Here is a 16,516-nt window from a genome sequence, read left to right as displayed (position 1 = left end):
GTTTGCCTACAGCCTGTGAGTAATAATGGTTTTTACATTTTTTTAATGGTTGAAAAAAAAGAAAAATATTTCATAACATATGAAAAGCAGAAGAAATCCCAATTTCAGTATCCACAAGTGAAGTTTTATTGTAACATTGATTGCTACACTGATTCATTTACATATTGTCTATGGCTGCTTTAGTGCTTACAACAGCTGAGTAATTGCAACAGAGACTGTATAGTATGCAAAGCTCAAAATAGTTACAGTCTCACAAGATAGTGTTCCCTGTGAGAGCAAAGGGCAGGAAGGTTTACTGCCTATTATAAAAGATTTGGGTTCCCTAAGCTCAGAGTTCCTCTCTTGTAATGCAGTCTACTACATGTACTGATGACATTTGGCCCTCTTTGAGTTGCCACAACTCTGGCAACTAGGCCTTGGGGAACTGGCACACTAAAATACTGATATTTTGCCTACTGTATTGCTATCAGTAATAAAGTCCTTTGTTTCAGGAGTCTTGTGTCTTCTATCCACATCCATAAAATTGTGGCAGACTAACTTGTTTTTTGTTTTTGTGTTTTTTTTGAGATGGAGTCTCACTCTGTCACCCAGGCTGGAGTGCAATGGCATGACCTGGGCTCACTGCAACCTCTGCCTCCCAGGTTCAAGTGATTTTCCTGCCTCAGCCTCCCCAGTAGCTGGGATTACAGGCATGTGCCACCGTACCCAGCTAAGTTTTGTATTTTTAGCAGAAACGGGGTTTCACCATGTTGGCCAGGCTGGTCTTGAACTCCTGACCTCAGGTGATCTACCTGCCTTGGCCCCCCAAAGTGCTGGAATTACAGGCATGAGCCACCATGCCTGGCCTCAGACTAACTTGTTAGTTGGCATGTAGAGTAAAACCTCAGATGCTTCACAGTTCTTGAAAGTTTTGATACCCAGGGTGGGATGCTGTCAGAGACGTGGCTTTTTGGAAGAGGAAAGATAGGGGTCTTGTGGCCTCATTAATGGGATTTTCGGGAATCATCAGGAAGTCCAAAGGAACCTATTGATTAAATTGTATTCTCAATCAGGCTACACATCGTTCTCCATTTTACTGCCTGTTAATGAGGAAGAATTGGAAAGGTGGTCGCAGGCCAACTACTGGGAAATAGGTTTAATGACAGCTACCCAAATGGTGGCCTGGTTGTTGCTGACTCTCCTCTGGGTGAGAGAACTTCTTTGTCAATCTGCAAGTTACTCCATTGTAACTACAGCTAAATTTTGCCTTCTTTCAAACAATGAAGAGTATGCACTTACATTGAACATAAAAGGGAAATATGCAACTGCTATGGGCAGAAACCAAGTAAATTTTTAGAACTTTTGACTGGTTTACTTGGGAGATGAGGGTGTAGGTGTGTAGTGTTTGATAAGAAAGGCAACAGCTAGGCTATCTTACAGCTCAGGTCTTCCTTTAGTCTATCATGCTAATCTTAGATCCATCTGGAGATGACAGTAAAAAGTCTTGGAATTTTTTGCAGTGCACATGGACTGCTACAAAAAGCTTTGGCCCTCTGAGAGAGATTTTCCTGAGACACATAACTCCTGTGGGAAATGATAAATGAGGCATTCAGATTACTATTAAGGCTCTAACAAACTGCCTCAGACTGAGATTACAATGTTGATGAGGTAACCAACTGAAGAATGAGAAACCCAAAGAAATCTAGATAACTTCTTGTAATTAGCCCTGCCGTCATGGAAAACTCCACCTATCACTTATGTTGAATTTAAGAAATGTTATTTTGATAATGGGGCAGCAGATATCCCAGATTAAGGTGGACTCCTCAAAAAGGTCACGTTTTGTGAGCCAAGCCCTAAGGGCACAAACCCCAGACATACTTGGAAAATGTGGTTCTGGCTGCCACAGTTCCCAAGGCTGAAATACTATGAGCAAATTAAGACTTTGCAACCTTATATATGGCTTTCAGTGGATGGAAAACATTGGAAGTTTGTTTGGTTAAGCTGTGGTCAGCCACTGCATAGCTTAAAATGCACCTTGCTTACTGTGCATAGTCACTCTCTCCTGTGCCTCTCAATCTGTCCCTCCCCCACTACCCCAGCCTGCTTTAAGGAATAGATGATTAGGAGTTTCCTGGTCACCAAGGGGGACTGAAGATCTATGCACCTGTCAAGTGTGCTGGGGAACTTTGGGGAGGGGAGGAACTCCAATTCTTATGGTTTTGCTGGATATAGGCATCCGAGTCACTATTCTACCCATTTCCATGGGAGGCACTAGCATGTGGATTCAGCTAATGGAATCTGGGCAGAGTTCACCTGGTGAAGGAGAGCTAATAGGTCGGTGGGACCCATGGTTCAATCAGTGTATTGTGTATTGCTTTTACATATGAACGTATAATAGGAATTGATGTGTTTTATACTTGTGGTCCCTCATCCTGTAAGTGCCATAGGAGAGTCTCCTGATTGGGAAAAGCTGCAGGTAGAAAAGTGCTAGTGCCTGAGGCACCATAGTCCTAACGACCCCTCTAAGTTACAAGTTTATGTGACTGATGATTTTGCTGATTGAAGCCTCTGACAAAGGGGGGAAGCTTCTATCTGGAGGTGCCCTTGGGGTTTGGGACTCATAGCCTCCCTGACATGGCAACCATATATATCCATTTTGAAAAGCACCTGGTAGTTTGCTACTGGGCTCTTGTTGAAACACAACGCCTGACTGATAAAGGCCTTTTGACTTCTAGCCTGATATTCCCATTTTGGGGAGCATCAACTTGAACAGAATGACTAACAAGGTGGGAAGGGCTCAACAAGCCTTGTTTGTCAAATGGAAACAATATATTCAAGAATGCCACTGTTCTGGCCCTAGAAGCATCTTGGCTTTATAGGAGAAAGTGGCACCTATCTCTCTGGGAGAAACCTTATCTTTCCCCTTTCCTCCTGACTTTTCTGTCTGAACGAAAGCCACCAGCTCAGTGATGCCTTCAATTCACAATTCATCATCCTAAATGCCTGTGCCTAATTCACTCATGGTTTGGCCAAACTGAAACCTGATGGGAGTTCTCTGAGCTGTTGTAGCTGTTCAGCCCCAGTGTTGACTATGTAGAACCAAAAATGGATGTGGTTACTGTATTAGTGGGCAGAATTCAAGGCCAGTCTCTTACCTGTGACCATAGTCCTTTTGATGAACCTTGTTATATTAATACTAACTCTTGGGCTGTTGCACTGCCCTGGCTCTTTGGTCTGCACTTGGAAACTACAAACTAGCAGACTGAAAACTCTCCTCTTTGGGGCCATGAACTGTGGAAACAAATCACAGCTGCTGACTCAACTATGTGGGTGCCTCAAGTAGATGTCCATGGTAAAAGCCCAATCTCTGATGAGGCTGATTGGAGTCAAGCACTGATCAAGCTTGGACTGCCCTGACACCATTGTTGCCTCTGTGCATCATTGTTCTAGACATGGTACACACTCATCATCATAGACAGGGCAGAGTAATCTATATACCTGATGCAAAGGCTACCACTGCATGCCAAACCTGTGACTCCTGACAAAAGTTGACACATTTGTCTCACAGTGAATGAGACCATGCTCCTGACATATTAATTTCACTGGACTTTTGACCCCCTCTCATGGATATTGGTGGTGCCTAACTGTTGTTGACACTATTTCACGTTATTATGTAACTGGTTCAGTCCAATCAGCTGACTTTAGCCACACTGTTGTGGTCCTTGAAACTAATTTGCATCATGCCTTTGAGTTTCTGGACCATTTGCAATCTAGTGCTGCTGTGCCTTTTATGGCAAAAGCCACTCAGTGGGCTAACAATCAAGATACTTAATGGACCTTCCATGCTCCCACTATCCACAGACATTTGGTATTGGTGAGCATTGGAACAATTACCTCAAAAATTAACTCAAAAAGATGTCACTCTATCTCTCACATTTCTTCTTAGTCCACACATTTTGGTACTAGGTATTTTGGTCACTGAATGGGGCTGTCCCCATAAAGGGATCATCTTTTCTTGGCCACTTCCTAGATAATGATCAGGACGAAAGGGATGGGATTGGGTGGGGCGTGTGTTGCTTATAAATCTGCCTTGCTGGGCGCAGTGGCTCACGCCTGTAATCCCAGCACTTTGGGAGGCAGAGGCGGGTGGATCACGAGGTCAGGAAATCGAGACCATCCTGGCTAACATGGTGAAACCCTGTCTCTACTAAAAATACAAAAAATTAGCCGGGCATAGCGGCAGGCGCCTGTAGTCCCAGCTACTCAGGAGGCTGAGGCAGGAGAATGGCGTGAACCCCAGGAGGCAGAGCTTGCAGTGAGCCGAGATTGCGCCACTGCACTCCAGCCTGGGCGACAGAGCGAGACTCCATCTCAAAAAATAAATAAATAAATAAATAAATAAAAAATAAATCTGCCTTGAAAATTCAGAATTCCACCCTGGGAATTCCTGGGCATGAAGCTTCTCTCTTTACCCTAATGGCAATCACAGGCCGACCCAGTTGGTACATCCTCTGGGTGGCGGCCAGCCAAAAGGGGGCCTAAGGGATTTAATTCTGGTTCAGCTACTTAGCTCTTGTTTAACAAGGTCCCAGGTCATAAGGATAATGACCACGTGGTTGGGAACATTGCTCCCTATAGTAGCCCATGTGGACCAAAATGGGGGACACAATGGGTCTCTATATGTTTTAGAAAAATATCCTTTTGTTGTTGTTGTTACACCTTACCTTTCTGGATACAAGATCTGGGTGTGAGAAGGAAATTATTTGACAAAAAGGTGACGTTACAGCTACTGGATTGAGACACATTGATTTTTTTTTTTTTTTTTTTGAGACGGTGTCTTGCTCTGTCACCCAGGCTGGAGTGCAGTGGTGCAATCTTGGCTCACTGCAAGCTCCACCTCCCAGATTCAAGCGATTCTTCTGCCTCAGCCTCCTGAGTAGCTGGAATTACAGGCATGTGCCACCATACCTGGCTAATGTGTGTGTGTGTGTGTGTGTGTGTGTGTGTGTGTGTGTTTTAATAGAGACAGAGTTTCACCATGTTGGTCAGGCTGGTCTCAAACTTCTGACCTCAAATGATCCGCCTGCCTTGGCCTCCCGAAGTGTTGGGATTACAGGCATGAGCCACTGCACCCGGCGTGGTGGTGGTGGAGGTAGATTAAACAACCCCAGCACTAGGAGAAGGAACATCTTAGAGCTTGGGAGACATAGGAAAGGTAGAAATATCAATGATCTTCTATCTTTCAGAGCCATCACTGGTTCTTTACTCATGAAGGAAAATAATCTGGTGAGGCTCTCCTGAACTAGCAAACACTTCGAATATGACGGACTACTGCGTCTGCCACATCCTGCCAGACAGCTCTGACTGCAGTTGATTGCCATACTCCTTCACCTTAATAAGAAAACTACTGAAAAGAGCAGAAAATGGCCCAGCTCCTGCATCTCTCATGCAAAACATCTGTCAGCACCTCTGGGTATCTTTCCCACTCCTGCTCCTGTAAATTTTGCTAGTCATTCTATAGAGTAGATGAATACCACCTGGCTGGTGGCACGGACAAATAGAATGGTATGGACTGAAGGCCCTCGGGCAGTCCCTCCATAAATAAAAACTAGGCTCAGTTATTCAAACTGCACTGGGAATCCTAAGGCCTACCAACCATCTGGGAGGCCCTAATGCGAATCATATGTTGGGGGCTCCAATAATTATAAACAATGTTTTCTTTCCAGGTGCATCACATATACTCCCAGGATTTAATTAATTAATACATTTATTTATTTATTTATTTTTTGAGGCAGTTTCACTTTGTCACCCAGGCTGGAGTGCAGTGGTGCTATCTTGGCTCACTGCAACCTCTGCCTACTGGGTTCAAGTGATTCTCATGCCTCAGCCTCCAGAGTAGCTGGGACTACAGGTACACACCACCACACCCAGCTAATTTTTTTTATTTTTAGTAGAGACAAGGTTTCACTATGTTGGCCAGGCTGGTCTTGAACTCCCAACCTCAAGTGATCCATCTGCCTCATGAATTTCTTATGTAGAAGTCAGCCAGTAACTTGCCTTATCTTAAAAACACCTTACAGGCTGGGCGCGGTGGCTCACGCCTGTAATCCCAGCACTTTGGGAGGCTGAGGCAGACAGATCACTTGAGGTCAGGAGTTCCAGACCAGCCTGGCCAACATGGTGAAACCCAATCTCTACTAAAAATACAAAAATTCACAGGGCGTGATGGCACGCACCTGTAGCACCAGCTACTCAGGAGGCTGAGGCAGGAGAATCACTTGAACCTAAGAGGTGGAGGTTGCAGTGAGCCGAGATTGCATTGCTGCACTCCAGCCTGGGTGACAGATTAAGACTCCATCTCAAAACCAAACCAAACCCCAAAACACCTTACAGTGACTTACACTGTAGGGGTGGTCATAAGAAATCTTCAAGTGTTTAAGGAAACACCATCAGTAGATAACTGGGAGAACTATGCAAATGAGGCTACTCTAGATTACTCAGAGGATTTTCTCAGAGGGATAGCTGACTTGCTATGTATATATGCACCTGCGCCAGTTATTCCTACAATGTGAGCCCACCAATTAAAAGAATGAAACAAAATTTTTCCTAACTTTAGCTGAAATGATCAGTGATATCATATTGGCTCTGGAAGGGATTCAAATCCACCTCACTTCACTGCTTAGGGTTGTTGATTGATATAACTGCCCTAGATTTCCTTCTTGCAGGCCATGATGAAATATGTGCAAATGCTAATACATCTTGCTGTACTTGGATATATTCCTTGGGCCAAGTGGAAAAAATCAATTCATAAACAATGCCAAGGAGGCAGCCGAAGTAGACCCTAAAGCTTTATAAGATTTGTTCAGCCGATTGTGCCTGGAACCCTGGGAAACATGGTTATTAATATTGCAGGTTGGCCTTATCTTGCTACCAGTAGTCTTGTTGACAATAGCCTTATTAATGCTGTATGAAACAAATTGAATAGATTTGGTCTCAGCCTCTGGTGAAGATTCATCAGAGTGACTTAACAGTGTGGCATACTCATGGGAAAGTTTGCCAGAAGTCAAGAAAGTACAGAAACAAGGGGTGGATGTTGAAAGACAATTCTCTATAGGTCTTCCATGATTCTGCATATCTGGTGAATAGAGGCACTGCCTGGCTATAGTGGATAGAACAATGGCTGCCCAAAAATGTCCACATTTTAATCTGCAGAATCTTTGAGACTGGGCACAGTGGCACAGGCCTATTATCCTAGCACTTTAGAAGGCTGAGGTGGGAGGATCACTTGAGCCCAGGATTTTGAGACCATCCTGTGAAACACAGGGAGAACGCATCTCTACAAAAAAAAAAAAATTAGCTAGGCATGGTGGTGTGTACCTGTAATCCCAGCTACTGGGGAGGCTGAGGTGGGAGGACTGCTTGAGCCCAGGAGGTTAGGCTGCAGTGAGCTGTGATCGTGCCATTGCACTCCAGCCTGGGTGACTGAGTGAGATCTTATCTCTTAAAAAAAAAGAAAAAGAAAAAGAAAAAAATAACCTGGCTGGGCGCGGTGGCTCACGCCTGTAATCCTAGCACTTTGGGAGGCCAAGGCAGGCACATCACGAGGTCAGGAGATCGAGACCATCCTGGCTAATATGGTGAAACCCCGTCTCTACTAAAAATACAAAAATTAGCCAAGCGTGGTGGCGGGCACCTATACTCCCAGCTACTCGGGAGGCTGAGGCAGGAGAATGGCGTGAACCCGGGAGGCAGAGCTTGCAGTGAGCCGAGATCGCGCCACTGCACTCCAGCCTGGGTGACAGAGTGAGACTCTGTCTCAAAAAAAAAAAAAAAGAAAAGAAAAAAAGAAAAAAAGAACCTTTGAAAATATGTTACCTTACATGCAAAAGTGACTCTGCAGGATGCAATTAAGAATATTAAGATGGGGAGAGAATCTTGGATTATCTGGGTGGGTCCAACATCATCACAAAGATCTTTATGAAGGAAAGAGGGAGGCAGAGAGTCAGAAGAGATATGACAATGAAAGTAGAGGTTGGAGTGATGTGGCCACAAGCCAAGGAATGTGGGCAGCCTCTAGAAACTGGAAAAGGCAATCGATTCTCCCTTACAGCTTCCAGAAGAAACACAGACTTTGATTTTAGCCTTTTCAGATCAATTTTGGACTCCTGATCCCCAGAACTGTAAGTTAATAAATATCTGTCGTTTTAAGCCACTAAGTTCATGGTAATTTGTTACAACAGCAATAGCAAACTAATATATTGTGTTTCTTCTGGACAATTGTCTTTTTTTTTTTTTTTTTTGAGATAGGGTCTTGTCTGTGGCCCAGGCTGGAGTGCAGTGGCACAATCACAGCTCACTGCAGCCTCAACCTCTGGGTGCAAACAATCCTCCCATCTCAGCCTCCTGAGTAGCTGGGACAACAGGTGGGTGCCACCATGCCTGGCTAACTTTTGCATTTTATGTAGAGATGGGGTTTTGCCACATTGCCCAGGCTAGTCTTGGTCTCCTGAGCTCAAGCAGTCTGCCCGCTTCCGCCTCCCAAAGTGCTGGGATTATAGGTGTGAGCCACCAAACCTGGCCTGGACTATTTTTCCAAGGGTATAGTGAACAGTCTTAGAAGATAAAGTATCTTCCTACAAAGCAAAGGGAAGTCATGCTTACTGCCCATTATAAAAGATTTGGGTTCCCCATGTTTGGATTTCCTCTCCTGTCATGCAAACTACTGTGTGTACAGGTGTCACCTAGCTCTCTTTGTATCACCTTGTGGAAATTAGGGCTTGGGTAACTGGTGCAAGAAAATGCTGACACGGCAGCCACTGATACTGCTGTGAGTAACAAAGACCTTTGTTTCTCATGTAGGAGTCTTGTGTTTACAGTTTGAAACTGATAGCTTGTAAGTGGGGACTCAGATCCTTCTCAGTTATTTGACATATTATAGAACTTGGATAAGCCACAGGTTCTGCCTTGACCTTTCAACTCATTGACCATTCTCAAATGGGAAAAAAGGCTGTAAGAATTATTCAAGTGCAATGAATGACGGGAAGACAATACTTTCTTCTTTAAACACCTCTCAGCTTCCAGAAGCGTTATATTTTTCCCCCCAGAAGCATTAGTATCCTCTGGAATTCTTGGATGATTGGCATCATACTACAGATTTTGAAAATTCCTAACCTTCTTTTCTGTGTCCTCAGTAATCACCTAAAATTTCCCCATGGCTCATTTGCTTAGTTTATACATGACGGCAGACTCTTCACATAAGCTAACCTCCTAAGGTCAAGAAACACATTCCAAGTATGTTTGTTTTGAATACATTTGTCCACTGAAATCACCAGGCTTAGAGTTTTACACACAAAATAAGACCAAACCTGAGTCTACTTATCAAAATATATATCCTTCTATTCATATGTTTCCAGGAGAACCAGTCTTAACGCTTCTGCAAGATATTCAATGCTTGCCTTAGGGACTGTGTCTTAGGTTATCAGCAGTAACCTGTTTGTAAGAGAGGTCAAAGGAGAATAGTCTTCAAATATTTTCAGGCATTTTCATAAGACCTGAGTAAATTCCAGACTCTTGATAAGGGATGAGTAGGTGAGATGCAGTAACTCAGATTAAGTTTATAATGGAATCCTGGCAAGACTTACCATCTACTGGGAAAAATTCGCAGTGAAGTTTATCTTGAGTATTCTAATAGACTCAGAATTAAAAAGACTTTGAAGTGAAATATCATTCTTTGATACTTGATAACATTTGCTACTGCACTTTGTAAGAGGGGAAATAAGAGGAAAGATGCAGATGGTAAGGATGATTCCACTAGCTTTCTGTACAGCAGTGGTTCTCAACTAGGAGCAATTTTGCCTCCTATGTGACATCTGGCGCAGTCTAGGGACATTTTCTATTGTCATGACAGGGGTAGGGTGGGACTGCTACTGACATCTAGTGAGTAAGGATTCTGCTAAACATCCTACAATGCACAGAAAAGCCCCCCACAAGATAAAATGACCTGACCCCAAATGTCAACAGTATCAAGGTTGAAAAACCCTGTAATACAGGAAGGATTAAAAATAGACTGGTGATAGAATAATTCTGTATGTTGACTGCAGTGATGGTAACATAAATTTATGTATGGAATTTTGCATACAGCTACATGCATACAGACACACACATGCAAATGAATGCAGGTTAAAAATATGATACAACCAGTAAGGTCTGTAGTCTAGTTAACATGTCAATTTCCTAATTTTGATATTATGCAACAATATCAAATGCCACCACTGGGGGAAGCAAGGGTACACAGGACTCTGTTCTATTTTTGCAACTTCCTATAATTACTTCAAAATAAAAAGCGAAAAAACGAATAGAGCCCCAGCCATGTTCTCCAAAGAGGCTGCTATGTCTCCTTACCTTGTGCCGCTGCCAGCCCCCTTTGCTTCTGTGTGTTATGCAGTGCTTGGTACAGCACCAAGAAAACTATGGGATCCTACTTAGCAACTTTTATCCAAAGTTTGTAGTGGCTGTACATATATTAGGTTGGTACAAAAGTAACTGCAGTTTTGTCATTAAAATATGGCAAAAACTGCAGTTACTTTTGCACCAACCTAATATTTGCTCCTTCTACCCAGTGTCTAAAGTTTTAGTTGGCAAATTAATAAGCACCCATCTTTACCACCACCTCTTCTCCAGCCCGAAGACTCAGAAACAACTGGAACACTTCATTCCCTTTGATTCTGAAGTAGCCCTAGAGATATTTATGAAGTGTTCCAATTGTTCCTAGGCTATGGACCCAATTTGAGACTGGTGTTCTAGGAGAGTTTCTATTCCCCATTATGAACTCTTTCTCAAGACATCGTCCCTCTCAACATGCTTAAAATCATATCCATTCCTTAAGGGCTGGCTCAAAATCATTTCTTTCAAAAGCCTCTGACTTTTCCACCTTCCCCTGCCCCAATGTTTTATTTCTTTGAACTTCTATTGTAAAGCAAATAAGTTCTAAGGCATGTATGTATACATCTATCTTTCTTTGAATTAATCAATCTTCTATCTATGTCACTATACTATAAACTTCGGGAAAGACAAAGGAGTATAAAATATGATCTACTGCTCTAAAGGAGTTTCCTTTCTGGTGGAAAACAGGATGGTTCAATAATTCATTTCAACAATAAATGCTCTCATGCCAAGAAATCACACTGGGCACTGTGTGGTATTAGCTTGGTGCAAAAGTAATTGTGGTTTTGGACTGTGAATTTTAAATCATTATAACTAGGCTCAAACGCATCATATTAATCAAAATAGGAACCATTACAATCAACACATTTTTGCCAACGAGAAATAAGTTTGTTTATTCCTGTAGCATAAAAATCCATGCTTCGGGATTCAACGAACTATTGGAAAGCATATTCTGCATCCTGCTGGTTGTGGAAGCGTTTTCCCTTCAAAAAGTTGTCAAGATGCTTGAAGAAGTGGTAGTCGGTTGGCGAGAGGTCAGGTGAATATGGAGGATGAGGCAAAACTTCGTAGCCCAATTCGTTCAATTTCCCAAGTGCTGGTTGTGCAATGTGTGGTTGGGCACTGTCGTGGAGAAGAATTGGGCCCTTTCTGTTGACCAATGCCAGTGGCAGGTGTTGTAGTTTTTGGTGCATCTCATCGATTTACTGAGCATATTTCTCAGATGTAAGGGTTTCTCCAGGATTCAGAAAGTTGTAGTGGATCAGACCAGCAGCAGACCACCAAACAGTGACCATGACCTTATTCTGGTGCAAGTTTGGCTTTGGGAAATGCTTTGGAGCTTCCTGGTCCAACCACTGAGCTGCTTGTCACTGGCTGTCATATAAAATCCACTTTTCGTGGCACATCACAATCCGATCGAGAAATGGTTCACTGTTGTTGCGTAGAATAAGAGAAGATGATACTTCAAAATGACAATTTTTTTTGTTTTTCGCTTAGTTCACAAGGCACCCACTTACCAAGCTTTTTCACCTTTCCAATTTGCTTCAAATGCCGAACGACTGTAGAATGGTCAATGTTGAGTTCTTCGGCAACTTCGGGTGTAGTTATAAGAGGATCAGCTTCGATGATTGCTCTCAATTGGTCACTGTCAACTTCCGATGGCTGGCCACTATGCTCCTCATCTTCAAGGCTCTCCTCTCCTTTGTGAAACTTCTTGAACCACCACTGCACTGTGCGTTCATTAGCAGTTCCTGGGCCAAATGTGTTGCTGATGTTGTGAGTTGTCTCCACTGCTTTATGACCCATTTTGAACTTGAATAAGAAAATTGCTCGAATTTGCTTTTTGTCTAACATCATTTCCATAGTCTAAAATAAATATAAAACAAACAGCAATGTTATTAGCAAAAAAAAAAAAGAAATGCACATTAAAATGATGTATAACATAACCACATTTATTTAAGAATGTATTCCAATATCAAATGACAAATTCCAACAGTGCAAAAACCACAATTACTTTTGTACCGACCAGCAGTTCCCCAACCTTTTTGGCACCAGGGACTGGTTTTGTGGAAGACAATTTTTCCATGGACTGGGGGTCAGGGGGAGATGGTTTTGGGATGAAACTCTTCCATCTCAGATCATCAGGCATTAGATTCTCTTAAGGAGCACACAACCTAGATCCCTCACATGCCCAGTTCACAATAGTGATCACGCTCCTATCAGAATCTAATGCCGCTGCTGCTGCTGATCTGATGGGAGGTGGAGCTCAGGCAGTAATGCTTGCTTGCCTGCCACTCACCACCTCCTGCTGTGTAGCCCAGTTCCTAACAGGCCACAGACTGGTACTGGTCCATGGCCCAGGGGTTGGGGACCTCTGGTATAAATGATGATTAAGACTTGATCCCTGTTTTCAAGGCCTTTATCTAATAAATGAGATATGCACAGACGTATGATACAAGACAGAATGTGGTAAGTGACATCAAAAAGTAATAAAGCTATATGGGAATACAGAGGATTTAAAGACCATTTCGGATCCAAAAAGGGTTATTAGGGAATGTCACATTTGAGTCTTGCAGGATGGGTAAAATGATGGGGTCAAAATAAGGGGGAAGAATTTCTACTTGCAGTTGAAGCTGTAAAGTGCAAGACATGCTTGGAGAGCTTAGCTGACCAGTTTGGTTAAGGATAAGATATGAGTGAAGAGCAAGGTCTTTGGTTTACAGAAGACCCTGGACACCATGCCACAAAGTTTAGACATTACTCTTAACACTTTGGTGACAGTGACTGGAAATTTTCAAGCAGGTGTCATAATCAAAGCTTCGTTCTAGTATAACATGGCATCACTGGAAAATAAGAGTTGAGGATGGAGACTTTAGATTGAGGCAGAGGAATCTGTAGGAGGTTATTGCTGTAATCTAGGCCAGAGCTAATGAAGGTGTAAACTAGACTGGTAGCAGGAGAAAGTTTCAGATAATAGAAGCTGTGCTACAAGTAATGAATGGTCAAGTGAAATGTGCAGGTAATTATGACGGAAGGTCAGATTCTGTAAGCTTGGGTATTCAAGGAGTTTCAGAAAGCAGGTAGCAATAATGGGTACAAGGAGGTGGGTGTAATGACTTGAAGGAATGATCAGAAGTAAGAAAAGTATAAGTGCTTCTAGGGATGGTAATAAAGGTATTTGACTGGAATGGAGCATATATATTGAGAGCAACAGGAGTCAACACTAGGAGTTACCTGTGGAAGGCCTAGTTAGGAAGCTCTGGGCTGGGCGCAGTGGCTCACACCTATAATCCCAGCACTTTGGGAGGCTGAGGTGGGTGGATCACCTGAGGTCAGGAGTTTGAGACCAGCCTGGCCAACATGGTCAAACTCTGTTTCTACTAAAAATACAAAAATTAGCTGGGCGTGGTGGTGCATGCCTGTAATCCCAGCTGCTCAGGAGGCTGAGGCAGGAGAATCGCTTGAACCCAGGAGGCGGAGGTTGCAGTAGGCTGAGATCATGCCATTACCCTCCAGCCTGGGCGACAGAAAAAAACTGTCTCCTAAAAAAAAAAAAGCTTTGGCTTTATTTTCTAGGCAGTGGGAAACTTATGATAGATTTTTCAGTAGCCTAGTAACATGATGAAGTCATGTTATTTATAGCACTTACATGACATATGTACTACCTCGTATTAAAGGTATGTTCCTGGACACAAGATTAGAGGATTAAAGTTTGTCAGAGGATACTCAATGAATTCTTATTGAGTTGACTGAATCATTTTGTCAAAAAAGAATTATTCTATCATGTGAATAATAACCTTCTATCAATATACTTGAACTCTGAATAATGGATTTTCTCAAAATGGGACTTCTTCAGTTGGAGCTGGCTCATACTGGCTTGTGAGGGCTTACTGGTAAAATTTCACGTGTTTTGTGAGGCAGAGGATCTCAAGTTGGTAACCATTTGCAAGTATTTACATCAAGGAAATTGGCAAATGTAATAAAGTTTATTTTCAGGAGGACTGGTTATTAGTCATTTACCAGGACATCACTGCCAGTTTCCCTCCTATCCCTCACCCCCATCATCCAACTATCACTTCAAGTTTTTTGACGGCAGAAACTGAGTCTTATTATTCTTGTATGCTCAATATAGTATTATACAGTATTAGGATACTGTAATAAAATATGTTCTTAAAATTTTCTCCAGACAGACCATTTAACAAACAAAAACCATTCGGAAGAAAATGCCACAAATAAACATCTAGACCTGGGGTTGGCAAACTATCTTCTGTAGGCCAAATCAGATCCTATGTCTGTTTTTGTTTTGCAAGTAGAGTTTTTAGTAAACATAGCTATGATTATTCATGTATGTATTGTCTATGGTTACTCTGTGATACAAGGGCATAGCTTAGTGTTTTAGACTGAGATCCTGTGGCTCACAAAGCCTAAAATATTAGGTTGATGCATAAATAATTGCGGTTTTTGCAGATTTTTTTTTGGCACCAACCTAATATTTACTATCTAGCCCTCCCAGAAAGTTCGCTAATCTCTGATTTACACCATAGTGCCCCTACCTCCGATTCTCATGCAGGTCAGGATTATATCTAAAAAGTGCCATAACAGTGGATAACTATATGGTATCTTCTTACAGGTAAATCTTATTACCTTATAGTGTCACACACATCAAACATTTTTAGACAATAATGTAGACACAGATAATTGCAAAGTCCATAAATGCAGGGAGACAGACACACACACACACACACACACACACACACACACACACACACACACGGTATTTGTTGGAGAATCAAGGGAAAAACCGTATCTCTAAATGGTAGGGAGTGAAGTCTTCCTGGGGCATGTGATACAGGATGAGTAGAAGTTAGACAGGTGAAGGCAAGGGGAAAGTCATTGTAGGTAGAGGAAGGCAGCCTAGGCAAAGCATGCAGGTAAGACACAGCATGACAGGGAAAAACAGGTAATGAGGAGCTAATGAAGTTGAGGAGAAATTTTATTTAGACATATGGAAGAAATTCCAAATGACTGGTTGTCCAGTTGTGGCACTTTCTAGCTTTAGAAGCAGTGATTATCTCACACCTGGACATAACCAAGTAGTCATCCTTCATTAAGCAGAAGGCCTTGTTATTGAGCCATGCTGCCAGAAATTTAGGTGATATCAAATGATGTCTATACTGAAATCGATACCCTCAGAATTCTCTTAGACCCAGATTCCATAGAGCTCTGCTAAAAAGTCGTGTTTATGTAACAGTATTTATTCTCAGAACAGGTTTGGACGGCTTAGGAGCAGAAACGTAAAATGTATCTTTGCGGATTTGGGTCACAGTGGGCTGTCAGGATTTAAATTGTGCAACATTGATTAATAATGGGCTGGTTTGTACATTCCTTGCAAGTCATCTTTAAAAGCCAATGACGTCATTTCAAATTAGGATTCTCAGAGATAATTTCTCTCTGTATTACACTGAAAATAATTTTGGAACTATCCTTAATGCCACTTACAGCCTGAAATTGACCAGTAACTTAATTTGATAGAATATAAGGCGAACACCTCAACTATATTAAATTGTCCCATTTGGATGGACACTCCTCGGGCACCCTGTTCCGCCCTACACACAGATAATCTGGGGGCGCTCGCGCACAGCTGTCATCGTAGCAGCAGAGGCCACTGTCAATACAGGTCGCCTGACTGATCGTCTGACCAAACCAGGCTAACCCGAGGGCGGTAAATAAGCTCTGGCCATGAAGCAATGACTCCGCAGGATTGCGCAGGCCAGTCACGGGCGTTTACTCCATTTTCTGTTCGTTGTGCTGAGGCCTTTCCACCATTAATTTACCCCAACTCCCCCGCATAGGGCAGTACGACCCCTCCAAATATCAAACGCTAAGCATATTAAAATAACAAAATACCTCGCCGCTATTTTATCACCAGACCCTCCTCCCAGCGGGGAACGCAGAGTAGACAGAGAGGCAAGGGAGGGCAAGGCGATTGTGACAGCGCGGATGGGTGAACACGGCCCAGCTGGGCATGAGGTAAGGTGGGGAGACTACCTGGACAGCAAGCGCGCAGGCGCAGCCGCGGCCGCAGGGGCCACTG

At 42.8% G+C, this 16,516-nt stretch overlaps 1 pseudogene; it reads right to left on the bottom strand.

Annotated features, from left to right (window-relative positions):
* Positions 1 to 10,588: 10,588 nt before the first annotated feature.
* On the bottom strand, positions 10,589 to 16,464 carry LOC109028376 (histone-lysine N-methyltransferase SETMAR-like; annotated as a pseudogene).
* Between the last annotated feature and the right edge of the window lie 52 nt (positions 16,465 to 16,516).

This window comes from Gorilla gorilla, chromosome 13, assembly GCF_029281585.2.
Source record: "Gorilla gorilla gorilla isolate KB3781 chromosome 13, NHGRI_mGorGor1-v2.1_pri, whole genome shotgun sequence".
Taxonomy (NCBI): Eukaryota; Metazoa; Chordata; class Mammalia; order Primates; family Hominidae; genus Gorilla; species Gorilla gorilla.
This window is presented reverse-complemented; position numbering and strand designations above follow the sequence as displayed.